Source organism: Sus scrofa, chromosome 13, assembly GCF_000003025.6.
Source record: "Sus scrofa isolate TJ Tabasco breed Duroc chromosome 13, Sscrofa11.1, whole genome shotgun sequence".
In the NCBI taxonomy this organism is placed as follows: domain Eukaryota; kingdom Metazoa; phylum Chordata; class Mammalia; order Artiodactyla; family Suidae; genus Sus; species Sus scrofa.
In genome coordinates, this window is record NC_010455.5 from 130,531,366 (window position 1) to 130,546,143 (window position 14,778).

General features: G+C 40.5%; 1 protein-coding gene across 1 annotated transcript in view; it reads right to left on the minus strand.

The window, feature by feature from the left end:
* Positions 1–14,778, minus strand: part of ATP13A4 (ATPase 13A4) — a 153,130-nt gene that overhangs the window by 94,371 nt on the left and 43,981 nt on the right.

A 14,778-nucleotide genomic window follows, 5' to 3' on the forward strand; every position in this document is an offset into this window, starting at 1 on the left:
AATATGAACTGCTAATTCTCAAATGATGACTTAACAGTTCATAAAAGCTTTTCGTGTCTGTTGTCTTATATTAGGCTCACAATTCTCCAAAGTTGGTATTATGGTCTCCATTTTGCAGGGGAGAAAACTCTTCATCATCAAGGCTGCGATTTGCCCAAGCCAGTCTGGTTTGGGCAGCAAGGGGGAGCAGAGATCCGAGGCCAGATCTTCCCACTCCAAGTCTTGGCTCCTTCCCTCTTTATTTTAACAAGTTGTCCTGTGGTGTTTGTGGCTCATATAAAAAAAAACCCTTGAATTCTAGACTGTGTGACAAATAGCATCCCTTTTCTCAGAACCTCTCATCTCCTAGCAACAGAGGACCTGATTCCCAAAATCGAGCTGTCACCCTCTGACCCAGTGTGAGAGCAGACAGACCTCAAGACTGCAGTTCCAACAAAGGGAAATCTCTCACAGGCCAGTGTTAACCCAAGACACCGACCGCATGCCTTAGTCTAGGTGACTATTAAAGGCTGGGATTCATCTTGGTGGGTTTTGTTTGTTTGTTTGTTTTTTGTCTTTTTAAGGCAGCACCCACGGCATATGGAGGTTCCCAGGGTAGTGGTCAAATCAGAGCTGCAGCTGCCGACCTACACCACAGCCAAAACAACGTCAGATCCGAGCCGCATCTGCGAACTACACCACAGCTCATGGCAACGCCAGGTCCTTGAACCACTGAGTGAGGCCAGGGACCAAACCCAAGTCCTCAGGGATCCTAGTCAGATTCATTACCAGTGAGCCATGACAGGAACTCCACAGAATAGGATTCCTTAGGCTAAATAAAGATGCCATAGTGAGACACTTTTCTTAGATAGCATCACTGACTTTTCTCTTGTTTACTACTCTGGTAAAATGCTGTAAAATCATTCATATTTTAAAAACTATAAATGGAATGTAACCTTTAAAAATTGTATAAAAGTTTGTAGGAGTTCCTTGTTGGTCTAGAGGTTAAGGATTCAGCATCGTCACTGCTGTGGCTTGGGTTCGATACCTGGCCCAGGAACGTCTGCATGCCAGGGTGTGGCTAAAAATAAATAAATTAAATTACATTAAAATTTCATTAAAAATTAAAGAAAATTTAAAGAAATTCACAAAAACTCTTAAGGGGGAAATAAGGCAAAGAAAGCATGGGAAACTCTGTCACTGCGAGGTGGTCTCTCTGGGTGATACCAGCTTCTCTCCATTTTCAGCTCAGTTTTGTACAATGTAGAAAGATCATAAGCTCCTTTATGAGTTCAAATCTCAACTCCGAACCACACTGAAAAAAATCATTGCAACTCTCTCCACCTAATTTTCTCTATCCAGAAAGTAGAGATGATAATACGTATTTCATGGATGTTTAAAGAATAAAACACAATAATATAAAATGACCTGGCCCACAGCTGAGTGTGACAAAGGCTGGTTGGGTATAGCTCTGAACTTCTTTTCCACAGTATGTTGTTCCTGAGTTCTTTCTGTAAATAGGGATTTATTTTCCATTTAAGGAAACTTTAGAATCTCTAAGAGTCTATTTTTTTTTTTTCCTTTCTGGAAAAGAAGTATATTTACCTGCAAAAGTCCATTTCCACTTAAGTCTGTTTCCCAGTCCCCTCAAGCAAGTAATGATTTGTAAAATACCTAAGTGCACCAGAAGAGCTACCACTTGAAATAATCGCTTTGTAATGCAGATAATCCAAATTGTTTGCCTGGCGAATGTAGACTTTGTAACACCTCGAGTCTCATTGACCAGGCTTTACCTCCTCTTTACCAAGAGAATTAACCAGGCCACTCCTTGAACTCTAGAATAGTAGGATTTAAAATAATTCAAGAGTGGATTTCAAAAAATTGAATGTACACAGGAGACTTATGTTTGACCCTGGACCGAAAGATAGAGAAGCAAACCCAGGCATTTTTTTTTTTTTATTTCCTCTGGCCTTGCAATTTCTGAGCCTGGAAATGCCAGGGTAACTTTTATACTGAATGAAGTGAGTGACCTTGCTTATCTTCTTTCAACCATTTGCAATAAGCCCCTCATCTCTCAGAATTTAAAAGCAGTGATCCCTTCAAGTTCAGGCCAGTGCTATGACTTATCCTTTTGTGTAGGAGTTCACTCCACAATGTGTCATACTTCTGAGCATTGCCTTAAAAAGAAAACAATAACCCACTGCAACGTTCCAAAGGGACGTTAAGAAATCAGTATTTTTCACATGGAGACACACTGTCTTGGATCTGAGTAAGGTACCTACGCTAGTCTAGAGTGCTTTGTGTCCCCTCCACCATCCCAGCACTTGGCAGTCCGTCCTCCCACACTGGGACCTCCCTCTTCAGTAGAGGTGCTAGTTTATTAGGTGTCCTCTCTTGTCAGCTACTGTCTTTCAGAGCCTTCCTTCCCATTTTGTCTGTCTTGCTCCAGGGGCCTTTGGGATTTCGCTTCCTGTTTTGTTTGGGTTGCCAACTTCGGTTCCCAAGATTTCTTTTTTTTTTTTTTTTTTTTTCTGGTAAGTAATTATGCTTGGAATATGAGACATTCACTCCCTAAGGGCAAGGCTGCAGAGTGGCCTCCTTATGGAGTTTCTGCTGGTTTTATATATGAGAACTATAGACCTTAGTCCTGCCAGTATCTGTCTTACTGGATTGTGATTACCTGGAATGATTTACAATTTAACTGGCCAACAAGGGGCTCCTAGGAAATTCCTAAATTTGTTTGTCTGTGCAGTTAATTAGAAAAAGGATCAAAGATAAGAATGGAAGCATATTTCAGTTGGTATTTTGAGGCCTCAAAAAAAAAAAAAAGGAATGAATCCACTATTGCTTGCTTCAGAGAAACTAACTCACAATTATCTGTATGGATTTCAGAACTGGAAATTCCTTCTGAGAGTTCTCTGTCTCTCTAACTCTCATTCTCTCTCTGCCTCTGCTCTTTCCTGTTCCTCTGAATGTCCACCACAATGTTCTCCATCTCTCTCTGAACTTTCTTTTTATGATACCAAGACAGATCCCCTGCAGAAGGCAACAGTCCTAAGGGCTTAATGAAAAAGTATACAATGATTATGGCCATTTTGAAAAACAAAAACAAAAACCACTTTTTAAAAATTCTGACCCTAAGGAAACAAAAGTCTTTCTGGAAAGAAACATCTCATGTGTCAAAGTTAGTTTTAAGTAAAAAAAAAAAAATTCATTTAGGAATTCCCGTTGTGGCTCAGTGGTTAACAAATCCAACTAGGAAACGTGAGGTTTTGGGTTCCATCCCTGGCCTCACTCAGTGGGTTAAGGACCCGGCATTGCCATGAGCTGTGGTGTAGGTCGCAGACGAGACTCAGATCTGGTGTTGCTGTGGCTGTGGTGTAGGCCAGCGGCTACAGCTCTGATAGACCCCTAGCCTGGGAACTTACATGTACAACCTAATGCAGCCCTAGAAAAGACAAAAAAAAAGAAAAAAAGAAAAAGAAAAAGAAAAAAACAACTTCATTTAGTATTTAATTTTGGTAAGTTTGTTAAAAATATTGAAAGTTTTTTTTCCTTTAAAACACTTGGTCAAATAGGATCATAAGTCACTGTGAAACAATGCTTAGTTATTCATTTAACCAAAATAACAAAGACTTCATAGCTAAATATAAAAGTTTATACAGTTTTTAAAAGCCTTAGCTACAAAACATAGAATCTTTGTTTTTCTAGATAGATTACACTAAAGGTAAAGAAAATCTTTGTTTACAATTTCTCATTAAAGCCAGACAAATAATCTCAAAAACTTTGTCCTTTGTTGTTGGTTTTTTTTGGGGGGGGCACACCCTGGCATGCAGTGACAACACTGGGTCCTTAGCCTGCTGCACCACAAAAGAACTCCAACTTTGTCCTTTTAATGTAGAGAAAAAACAAATTTTACACCAGTTTACTTTTGATATTAAAACTTACTCATTTAATTAAATTCATAACAATTTTAGCCAGTCCTGACGGCACACAAAATTCTTTTCTAAAAAATTTTTCCACAAACTTTCAACAGCTTTGTATTTTAGCTTCCTCTTTGTTTTCTTTCTCATTTAGAAATAACCAGCTTTAGAACAAAACTACTTTCTTTTCCCTTAACAAAATGCATTGCCATTCTTTGTACCTTTAAAAATTTTTTTCCTTGAATACAAAAATTTTTCCTTATTAATGAAGTAGTTTTAATTAGACTAATATTAGTATATATTAGTTTGGAATTTTAAGCCCTAGAAACATTAATGTTTAGTGAAAACTAATAAATAAGCCATTATGAGCTGTTTTACATTAGTAGTTTGTAGATTGGCAAACGTAATTACTTTTATAATTTTAAAAAACCTATACTTTCTTATAGAACACTTTGCAGTATGGCACCAAATGTATTTACCAATAGCCCCAAATATCTTTAGTTTCTCTGTAAAAAGAAGCCTATATTCAATAATTAATGTTTCGATTCCTTATTTTATTTGGGGATGGTCTAGATATTTAATATATTTCCATCATTTAACTTAATTTAGCAAAACTCTAAAATTTCAAGTTACCAGTTTGGGGGAACTATTTTGAGGTAGACACATCATAAAACATAATTATTCTTAGAGAGTTCACCTAAAAATTTTTATCCCACTTATATTTATTTAATTTGCTTGTGAAAATATACCAAGTTACTTTTACAGCCAACAAATTTTGTAACAAAGATAACATGAGCTTTCTAGACTTTTAGTAAACCAAGCTACAAGAAGAGTATTCTACTTAACTGTTAATGACTCTAAAGGAATGTCTGTATTAATTAAACCAATTCAATTTAATACTGAATATTAATTTAATACTAAATATTACCCAGATCATGTGACCCTGAAACTCATTTGGATTAGAAATATATGACTGTATTTCTGAAAATTTATTTTAAGTGCTTAATTTTTTAAAGCCAACTAAATAGAACTCTTCTACAAATTTTGGTAATACCATCCAAGAGTAGAAACATCTCCAAATAGGCACAGACAGATATCTCATAGTTTTCATTTCAAAACTTTAGTCATGAGTCAGGTACAGTAAACTCACTGCTTTGTAAACAAGTGTTGGAATAAATTATATCTGCTCACTCAGATGGCTAAAGTATTTTATTATATGTGGGGAAGACGGATAAGATTGCATTTACCCTTGACAAGGAATTTTAAGCAGGCTGATGGGGTAAGAGAGTCCTGGAGTTCCCGTCGTGACACAGTGGTTAATGAATCCGACTAGGAGCCATGAGGTTGTGGGTTCGGTCCCTGGCCTTGCTCAGTGGTTTAAGGATCCAGTGTTGCCGTGAGCTGTGGTGTACTTCGCAGACGCAGCTCAGATCCGGCATTGCTGTGGCTCTGGCATAGGCCAGTGGCTACAGCTCAGACTCGACACCTAGCCTGGGAACCTCCATATGCCACGGGAGTAGCTCAAGAAAAGGCAAAAAGACAAAAAAAAAGTTCTCTTTTCCTCTCCTTTCCTTTCCATTCCCCAACCCCCACCCCCGGATTGGAGATGGTTCACATAACAGTTCCCTGAGAAGATGAGGTAGAATATTTATATCTCAAAGGCCCAATAAAGACTCTTGGAAATATCTGTCTGGCACCTTTCTGACAGGGTTCCCAGAAGCCTTACCAGCTGAGTAAGGAAGGTCAGTTCCTAGCAGGTGCAGGAACCTCAAGATATTTGGAGGATCTCAAGAATGGAAGAATTCACCCCAATCTGTAGGTATTGCAGTCAGAGTCTGATGGCACGTTCTTACTTGCTTTTCTGGTCTGGAGAGGCCTTTTAAAAATTTGGTCTGAGATTCCTTGTGAAAAATTCCAGCAAAGCCAATTTTTAAAAGCCTGTATGATCAGTTGCTATTCCTAGTACACTTATGTAAATAATCAGTAATGTTTATTGAAAACAGACACATTTTGCATACAAATTTGTCTTAATTTGGCTATATTTGACTTAATTGGTCAGTTTGATTTTAGGGAGAAATATTAGGTCTCAGTAATACACCTTTGTGACTATTAAGTTCTAGTGCTATTAATCATCTTTGAGGTTTTGGTATTTACTTACAAACTAGACTAGATCTTGAATTATTCTTGTTTCCTCCAATACCTGGCTATGACTCCTTAAACTAACAGTTTTTCTCCCATTCTTTTAACTTGGAGTTGCAGAGAACTAAAATTGCCCTTCACCTGATGGCATCATCAGAGACATTTAAAACTACAAAACAGGCTTTGATTCTGACATCTAGAAATCTTCTTCAGCTGGCTCCCTGCTGGACTTGGTGGCGTATTGGGATTGCAACTAGTTATACTGATCAGTTTTCTTTTTCTTTCTTTTCTTTTTCTTTTTTTTTTTTTTTTTGGTTTTTTAGGCCCACACCCATAACATATGGAAGTTCCCAGGCTGGGGGTCAAATAGGAGCTTCAGCTGCTGGCCTATACCACAGCCACAGCAATGCGGGATCCAAGCCTCATCTAAGATCTACACCACAGCTCATGGCAACACCAGGTCCCCAACCCAGCTAATCACTTTTCTGATTTGTTCTCTCTTTGTTGCCTTTCACAGGGAAAATAATAGCTCCACATCTGGAGATGATTGGCCACTCCTACACAAATACTCCTGATAGAGACCTATGAATTTCTCCTATTTTGTACACCACCTAAGACACACTTCTTAGTTGGCTCTTTATTGCTCAAGTGTGGCCATGAGCTCTCTAAAAAAGTATTCACTGCCCATATAACTACCTCTCATGCTCCTTAGTGGGACAAGACTCTCCAGGAATGAGTCTTCCCAGTGTCAAAGGGAGTTGATAGCAATGCCAAATAACCAAATGGTTGATCATCAATACTTTCTAAAGAAAGATCTCTATCAAAAGGGAGAAATGTGTGAAGTTCTCGTCATGGCTCAGTGGTTAACGAATCCGACTAGAAACCATGAGGTTGCAGGTTCGATCCTTGGTCTGCTCAGTGGGTTAAGGATCCGGCATTGCCGTGAGCTATGGTGTAGGTCGAAGACGCGGCTCAGATCCGCGTTGCTGTGGCTCTGGCGTAGGCCGGCGGCTACAGCTCCAATTTGACCCCTAGCCTGGGAACCTTCATATACCGTGGGGGCAGCCCTAGAAAAGACAAAAAAAAAAAAAAGGGAGAAATGTGAAAGGAAAGTCAAAGTGGAGTCAGTACTGTGGGCGAGCTCTCTCAGATGGAGCCAGGAGGAGGCCAGTAAGACAGTGTGACTTATGCACCTCTGAGCCTGGATAGCATCTGACTTTTTGACCTGATGAAGTCATCCACAACACCTGCCAGAAACTCAAAATACTTCTCAGATCTTTACCCTCAGATAACTCACATTAGTCTATTGTCTTATGGGATCCCTGCTCTGTGATTTCTTTCTTTTTTTTTTTTTTTTTTTTTTTTTTTTCTCTTTTTGCTATTTCTTTGGGCCGCTCCCGCGGCATATGGAGGTTCCCAGGCTAGGGGTCTAATCGGAGCTGTAGCCACCGGCCTATGCCAGAGCCACAGCAACGTGGGATCCAAGCCGTGTCTGCAACCTACACCACAGCTCACGGCAACGCCGGATCGTCAACCCACTGAGCAAGGGCAGGGACCGAACCTGCAACCTCATGGTTCCTAGTCGGATTCGTTAACCACTGCGCCACGACGGGAACTCCTGTGATTTCTGACTTGTGTCAGAGTCAGTCATAATTCTGTCCAGGAAAGTTTGGACAGTTATGGCTTTTTATTATTACAAGCCTGTAACTCTCTCCACCCCAGAACACTCTTTTGGGATTATGCAAATCTGTCTCCAGAATCTCCATCCTTAAGACTCCAAATAAACTTTTCTTATGTGCAGCCTCCCACATTATTTTTTGGTTAACACAGGATATGTGGACCCCTCCAAAAAGTGGAGGTGGGGGGGAGGGTGATGGTCAAACATGGAAATTATACGACAAAGACAAGTTTATGTGGTCAAAGCATGGAAATTATATGACAAAGCAAAATTTATATCCATGTTTGCATGCAAAAAAGAAAAAGAAAGAAAGAAATCCTGAACAACTCAGCATAAATTTTGTTTTCACTGCTTACAGCTTTGAGATCACGAGCATTTCTTTAAATCTATCTATGCTTCCATTTGTACAATGGGGAAGAATTCATCTCTACCAGGAAGGAAGCACGACAACATACATGCAAATACTTTGCAAACTATAAGTCACATGTTAATATCCCTATGTTATAAAAGATAATAGCCCTAAACTATTTGTCTTAACAAAAAAATCATCTCTGAGAGGCCAGCCTATGGAATCTCTGGGATTTCTAGCTAGATACCTAACCAAAAATTTCATTTAAAATGGGGGATTGGGAAATGGGCTTCAGAAGAAGGAATGAATACCTAAAAAAAGCACAATACTACCTTCTCTTACTTTCTCAACCAGGACATTTCACCTTAGTGTCTTTGTGATAAGGTGTTGGTAGAAACCATGAGACCTTTTATTATGATTTAATTTATTTATTTCATTGAATTAAATAAATACTGAGTACTTGCTCAGATCATGTGCTTGGTGCTGTTCAAAATGAAAACACAAGGCCACTGTCTCTGAAAATCTTACAGTCTAAGAAGAGAAAAAGCTATAAAAAGGAATGTAGCATAGTGGGGAAAACTCTGGAGTTAGAGAGTGAGAAGACAAATTTGAGTTCCTTGTCCACAGTATCCCCTTTACCTGGACCTCCCTCCCCATGTGCTCCTTCCCTTTTAACTCTAATCATCCTCTGATGCTCAGGAATGCCTTTCCTGGTTTTCTTGACTTGTCTATAATCCTACGATAACCCCAAAGCTTTCCTAAGTACCACTTGTAACAGGTGGATTTTTGCATTTATTTGTGTAGTGATTTTATTAACTGTTATACTCCCTGCACCCTGCCCTGTCCATGAGTTAGCACTGTGGCTGGAATACAACCTGTGCTCATCAAATTTATGAAGGAAGGAGAAAGAGAAAAAGACAGAAAGGAAGGGAGAAGAAGATCCTGGCTGACACTTACTAGGTTACAAAATTACTTGTCCTCTCTGTATCCTTGTTTGTAAAATAAAAATAATAATACTGGAGTTCCCATTGTGGCGCAGAGGAAATGAATTTGATTAGTATCCATGAAGAGGCAGGTTTGATCCCTGGCCTCACTCAGTGGGTCAGGGATCCAGCATTGCTGTAGTGGTATAGGCTGGCAGCTGTAGCTCTGATTGGACCCCTAGCCTGGGAATCTCCATATGCTGCAGAGGCAGCCCTAAAAAGCTAAAAAAAAAAAAAAAAAAAAGAAAAAAGAAAAGACAATACAATTTTTAGAGTTGTTATGACAATTAACTAATATAATAAATGAAATGCTGTTTTATAAAATGTAAAGCAAACAGCATTTTAATAGAAGACAGTGCAGAAAGCTTTATAGTAGTTTAGTTGAAAATATAGAGCAAAGAGAGAATGAAGGGCAGGTGAGGGATACCCTCCAGAAATGGAACAGAGAATGGATCAAAAAGATTTAACGGAGAAGGTTGAATATGGCTAAGGAAAGAGTAGGTTTTAATAAGTAGAGATAGAACACCTACTCTCTCTATATTTACTCTATAGAGAATGTATGTGTGAGTGTGTGCCAGTGTATATGAGTTGGGTCCTCTCCAGAATGTCACTCTATAAGAAGAGGGATTTCCATCTCTTTTGTTCATAGCTGTATTCCCAGTGCTAATAACAAGGTCTAGTGCATGATTGGTGCTCAGTAAATATTCACTGAATGAATAAATGAGGGAATGAATGAAGAAGATAGGGATATCAGAAGAAATTGTATGAGTAAAAGCATAGCCAAACTGTCTGATTCCCTTAGAAATGGTGCTGATGTGGGGCGCCCGGACTTGGAAAGACCAGGTTGCAGGGGCAGAGGCGGAGAGGAAGTAAGCCCTCCAGGAAACATGAACACAAACACTGGTGGCTGATGAGTATCCTGGTGGGCTGGTGGACTCTGTGTGTTCTTTGCATGGCTGATTGGTGGGATGTGTAATTTTTCAAGCTAATGCCCCCATCACTATCTTTAGGAGAAACCGAAGGAAAGACAGTTTTAAAACACTGGACTGAAAGACCTGGAGTCAGGCCAAATAGCCAATCATCACCAAGTTCTCCTTGGCACATCGTGAATCTTTGCCAATGTATGACATGCAGTGACAGTGAAGGAAAAATTGTATTTGTAATTATTGTAAAGATGAAAACTATGGAAATCATCAGGAGCATCTGAATTCAAAACACCAATGGATGTAATTCACCTTATTTGCATAGAAATGTGACCTTTCTACGATATTGGTTAAAATTCAGAAGTCGACTAAATAATGAATAAAATTCCACTTTTAAAATTATAAAATAAAAATGTAATTATTCTTATCTTTTGGAAAAATCTTACTTTTAGAGGCACTTAATAAGAGAAGGAGAGCAGAAAATAATCTAGATGCAAAAGACTTTCAGTCAGTATATCACGTTACTTTTTTTTTTAAATGTTAAAAAATAACTACCTAATCAGTATCTGTAATAATGATCTGTAATCTTACCAGTGTGAGATTGATGATAAATGCCAAGTACTTACTGATTTTTTAATAACATGAACAACAGATATACAACACATTTTCAGGAGGAGTCATCCAGTCTTCCTTACTGGGAAAATCTTTCTCTTGTCCAGCGATTATAATTCAAATAACGTCTTTCTTAAGGTGTCACTTTAATGCAAATAACCTAACTTAAACTCATGGTTCCCAAAGCTCATTTTTATCTAAGGCTCACATAGTAAAAGTGTTTGAAATAATTGAGTTCTTGTCTAATTACATAAAGACTAATTTAGCACCTCATTTATTTGGAGAGTCTCTGGCACAGCAAATCCATTTAAAATGATGCAAAAGAGCAGGTAATTAAAAATTAAGGTTGAAATCAAGATGAAAAAGGCAAGGTTGGAGCTGATTTCAACGGCTCTGATTAGTTGTAGAGGGCAGTGAAATGGGAAAAGGTCTTAATAGACTTTCAAAGAGGCAAGGAGAGAGGCAGGTGATGGAACACAGCTCTCTAAGGCACAATGTCTTTTTGAATCTTTCCACTAGGTGTCCAGTTGCAAAGCTGACCGTGTGCAATGAGGGGAGGTGACCTGATGGATTACGGATGAGTATTGGGGATCTCCAATTGCAGGGTACTCTTCCCAAGGCTCCTGTCCTAGAAGGAAAGGCCAGGCCCCCTGGCTAGTAAGGGAAGGGCAGCATCCAGATAAGCAGAGCCATCACATAGCGCTACATCTAGGCTATAGCAGGCCCTTTTGTGCAGCAAACTTGTGGAGTTGGTGTGAGCAGCAACACATGCATGCACATATACACACAATCACAAGGACCATCAGGAATGCATTTTTTTTTTTTTTTTTTTTTTTTGGTCTTTTTGCCATTTCTTGGGCCTCTCCTGCAGCACATGGAGGTTCCCAGGCTAGGGGTCGAATCGGAGCTGTAGCCACCAGCCTACGCCAGAGCCACAGCAACGCGGGATCCGAGCCGCATTTGTGACCTACAGCACAGCTCACGGCAACGCCGGATCGTCAACACACTGAGCAAGGGCAGGGATCGAACCCGCAACCTCATGTTCCTAGTCAGATTCGTTAACCACTGCGCCACGACGGGAACTCCGGGAATGCACTTTAAAGATTATAACTGGCTCTTTTTTTGGCCACAGCCAGGGCATGTGGAAGTTCCCCAGGACAGGGAATGACCCCGACCCAGAGCAATGACCAGAGCCACTGCAGTGACAACATGGGATCCTTAACCCACTGTACCACAAGACTCCTTGTAACTGACTTTTACACGTGTAATTGCTGCATCCTCACATCAACCCAAGAAAGAACAAATACTCTTACTAAGCCCGTTTTATAAGTAGAGAAACTGAGGTCATAAAAGGTCAAGAAACAAACCTAATTTGTCACACATCTGGACTTATGTCCCCAAATCCCAAAATACACCATTTCCCTGTTGGCTGCCACTTTCTTACTTCTTTCACTCTTACCGGATCTTTCTTTGTAAATTTTAATTTTTTTTTAAATTGAGGTATAGCTGATTTACTATATTACATTAGTTTCAAATGTACAGCATAGTGATTTGGTATTTTTATAGATTTTGCTCCATTTAAAGTTATTACAAAATAATGGCTACAATCCCCTGTGCTGTACAATATACGCTTGTTGGTTATCATCTTAGTTTATATAGTTTATATCTTATATATAATACTTTGTATCTTATTAGATCTTTCTCTTTTCTCCCTCTTCATTTCCCTTTTACCTACTCTTCTCTCCATTTCTTTCATTTTGTTCACTTCCCTTGATATCTCCCTGCTCATTTCCTCTTTTTTCTGCCTGTGCCTTGACTCAGCTGGCAACCCTGGAGCTTATAGCTCAGCCAACCAGATGTTCAGATTGAAAGAGTCTGTGGATACATTCTGAAAGCTTTTCTGTTTCAGAGGTTGTTTCCACTGCAACAAAAGCATTGCCCCCTGAGTTGGGGGAAATGAAAGCCCCTGCAGGGTAGAGAGAAGTATTTTTCCAAATCCTCCTTTCATACCAAAAAATAAGAATCTCATAGGTCCTTAAGTTCACATGGCGGGGGTTGACCTGTTATCATGGTCTTCCATAAGTTCTTAGGTCCCCACCCTGACCCCAGAAAGCAAACCACTTTCTACCTCTGCTCCAGCAAGACACTCCAGCTGTATTCAGCGAGACCATTTATAACATTTTGCTAAGTATGGATCATTCCCCTTGAGAGCATACACATATATACAGACTGAGCCATAACGCAAAAGTCCAGGCTTCTATTTCTCTCCCAAGGACCAAATAGGTTCATAAATAGGAGTGAGGACTACCTATAGCAGTATTGCTCAAAGTATGGTCCCTTACCAGAGGTATTAACATCATCTGAGAACATGTTAAAAATGTAAATTCGGAGTTGCCATTGTGGCGCAGTGGTTAACGAATCCGACTAGGAACCATGAGGTTGTGGGTTCGATCCCTGGCCTTGCTCAGTGGGTTAAGGATCCAGCGTTGCTGTGATCTGTGGTGTAGTGTGCAGACTCAGTTAGGATCTCGCATTGCTGTGGCTCTGGCATAGGCCAGTGGCTACAGCTCCGATTCGACCCCTAGCCTGGAAACCTCCATATGCCACAGGAGCAGCCCAAGAAATGCCAAAAAAGACCAAAAAAAAAAAAAAAAAAACGTAAATTCTGGAGTTTCCACTGCGGCCCAGTGGAAACCCAACAAGTATCCAAAAGGATGCAGGTTCAATCTGTGGCCACACTCAGTGAGTTAAAGATCCAGCATTGCTGTGAGCTGTGGTGATGGTCGCAGATGCGGCTCAGATCCCATATTGCTGTGGCTGCGGTGTAGGCTGGCAGCTGCAGCTCCTATTCAATCCCTAGCCTGGGAACCACCATAGGCTGTGGGATGGCCCTAAAAAGAAAAAAAAAAAAATGCAAATTCTTGAGCCCTAATTCAAATCTTACAAGTTAGAAACTCTGGGGGTGTGGCCCAGCAATTGGTTAATAAGCCCACTTGATGATTCTGATGCTGGTTGAAGTATGGGAAGCACTGGTCTAAGTGCAGTTGCAGGGGAACAGCCTTGAACCAGGAGCCAGGATATATAGGACGTAGTCCTGGTTAGGCTTTCACTCACCAAGGAGTGGGGGTAAATCGTGTGGCCACTCCAGGCCCCACTTCCTCCCCCATCAAATGTTGAAGTCTTCCTCCCTGAGTGCCAGACACTCCTCTCATGAATATTCTTGTGAAGAATGATTTGAGGCAGCAGTGGAGCAGGGCTCCCAGCCCAACTCCATCAATATGACTGCTCTTTCCCCACTATCATCTTACCTTCTTAGAAACTTGAAGACTATTCGAGTGAAATTATAGTGGACCTTGGGAGGAGCTCCCTCAGCTGTCATCTGTATCGTGGTTCACATGTCAGCTAAGCTGGGACCTACAGCAGGTGGGTGTTGAAATGACCAGGATCCAGAAATGAGGGATGAGACTGACCCCAGTGAAGCAGGTCAACAAAGAAAAACTTCGTCCAATTCCCAGTGCCATGGAGGGCTAGCCCCATCTCTGTTAGATTGAAATATAGAGGCTTTTTTTTTTTTTTTTTTTTGGCCAGTTATGACTTCTCTCTGAAATAAATGGAATGTTTCTCTGGAGATAGTGTTATGTATAAAAAGAAGCTTACAGCCTGGCAGAATTTGATTTATCAAGAATCTGGTTGTCATACAGGGTCATTTAGGCTGATGCATTGTTAGACAGAGTCAGTAAAAGTCAGCCAGAAAAGGGTCCACTGTGAGACTGTACTTTGACTTCCATCAAGAGGAATATCCACTCCAGCCTGTCAGCCACCACATATGTCTGGACTCCCCATCACTCTGGAGCTAGGGATGCAGCAAATAGCAAGTTAGAGAGAGCCCCTCCTTTTGTGGAGCTGACAGTCCGGCAGGAACAACAAACATTGCCTAAGTGTGATGAGTGCCAGAGCCAATAAAGGGAACCTTGGCTAATACCAGGACCTTGTATTGGCAGAAAGAAGCATGACCTCAAGGACAAGACGGCTACAGTTTTTTTTTAACCCTAGCATAACTGCAGGATGCAACGCACTCCTATCAATAACCGTAGCTCTCTTGGAGAAGCAGGGGAAGACAACATCCTCCAGGGATGCTCCAGTGGTGGAGGCGAGGTAGGCATGGGTATGTCAGCCTGGGGGGAGGGGGAAG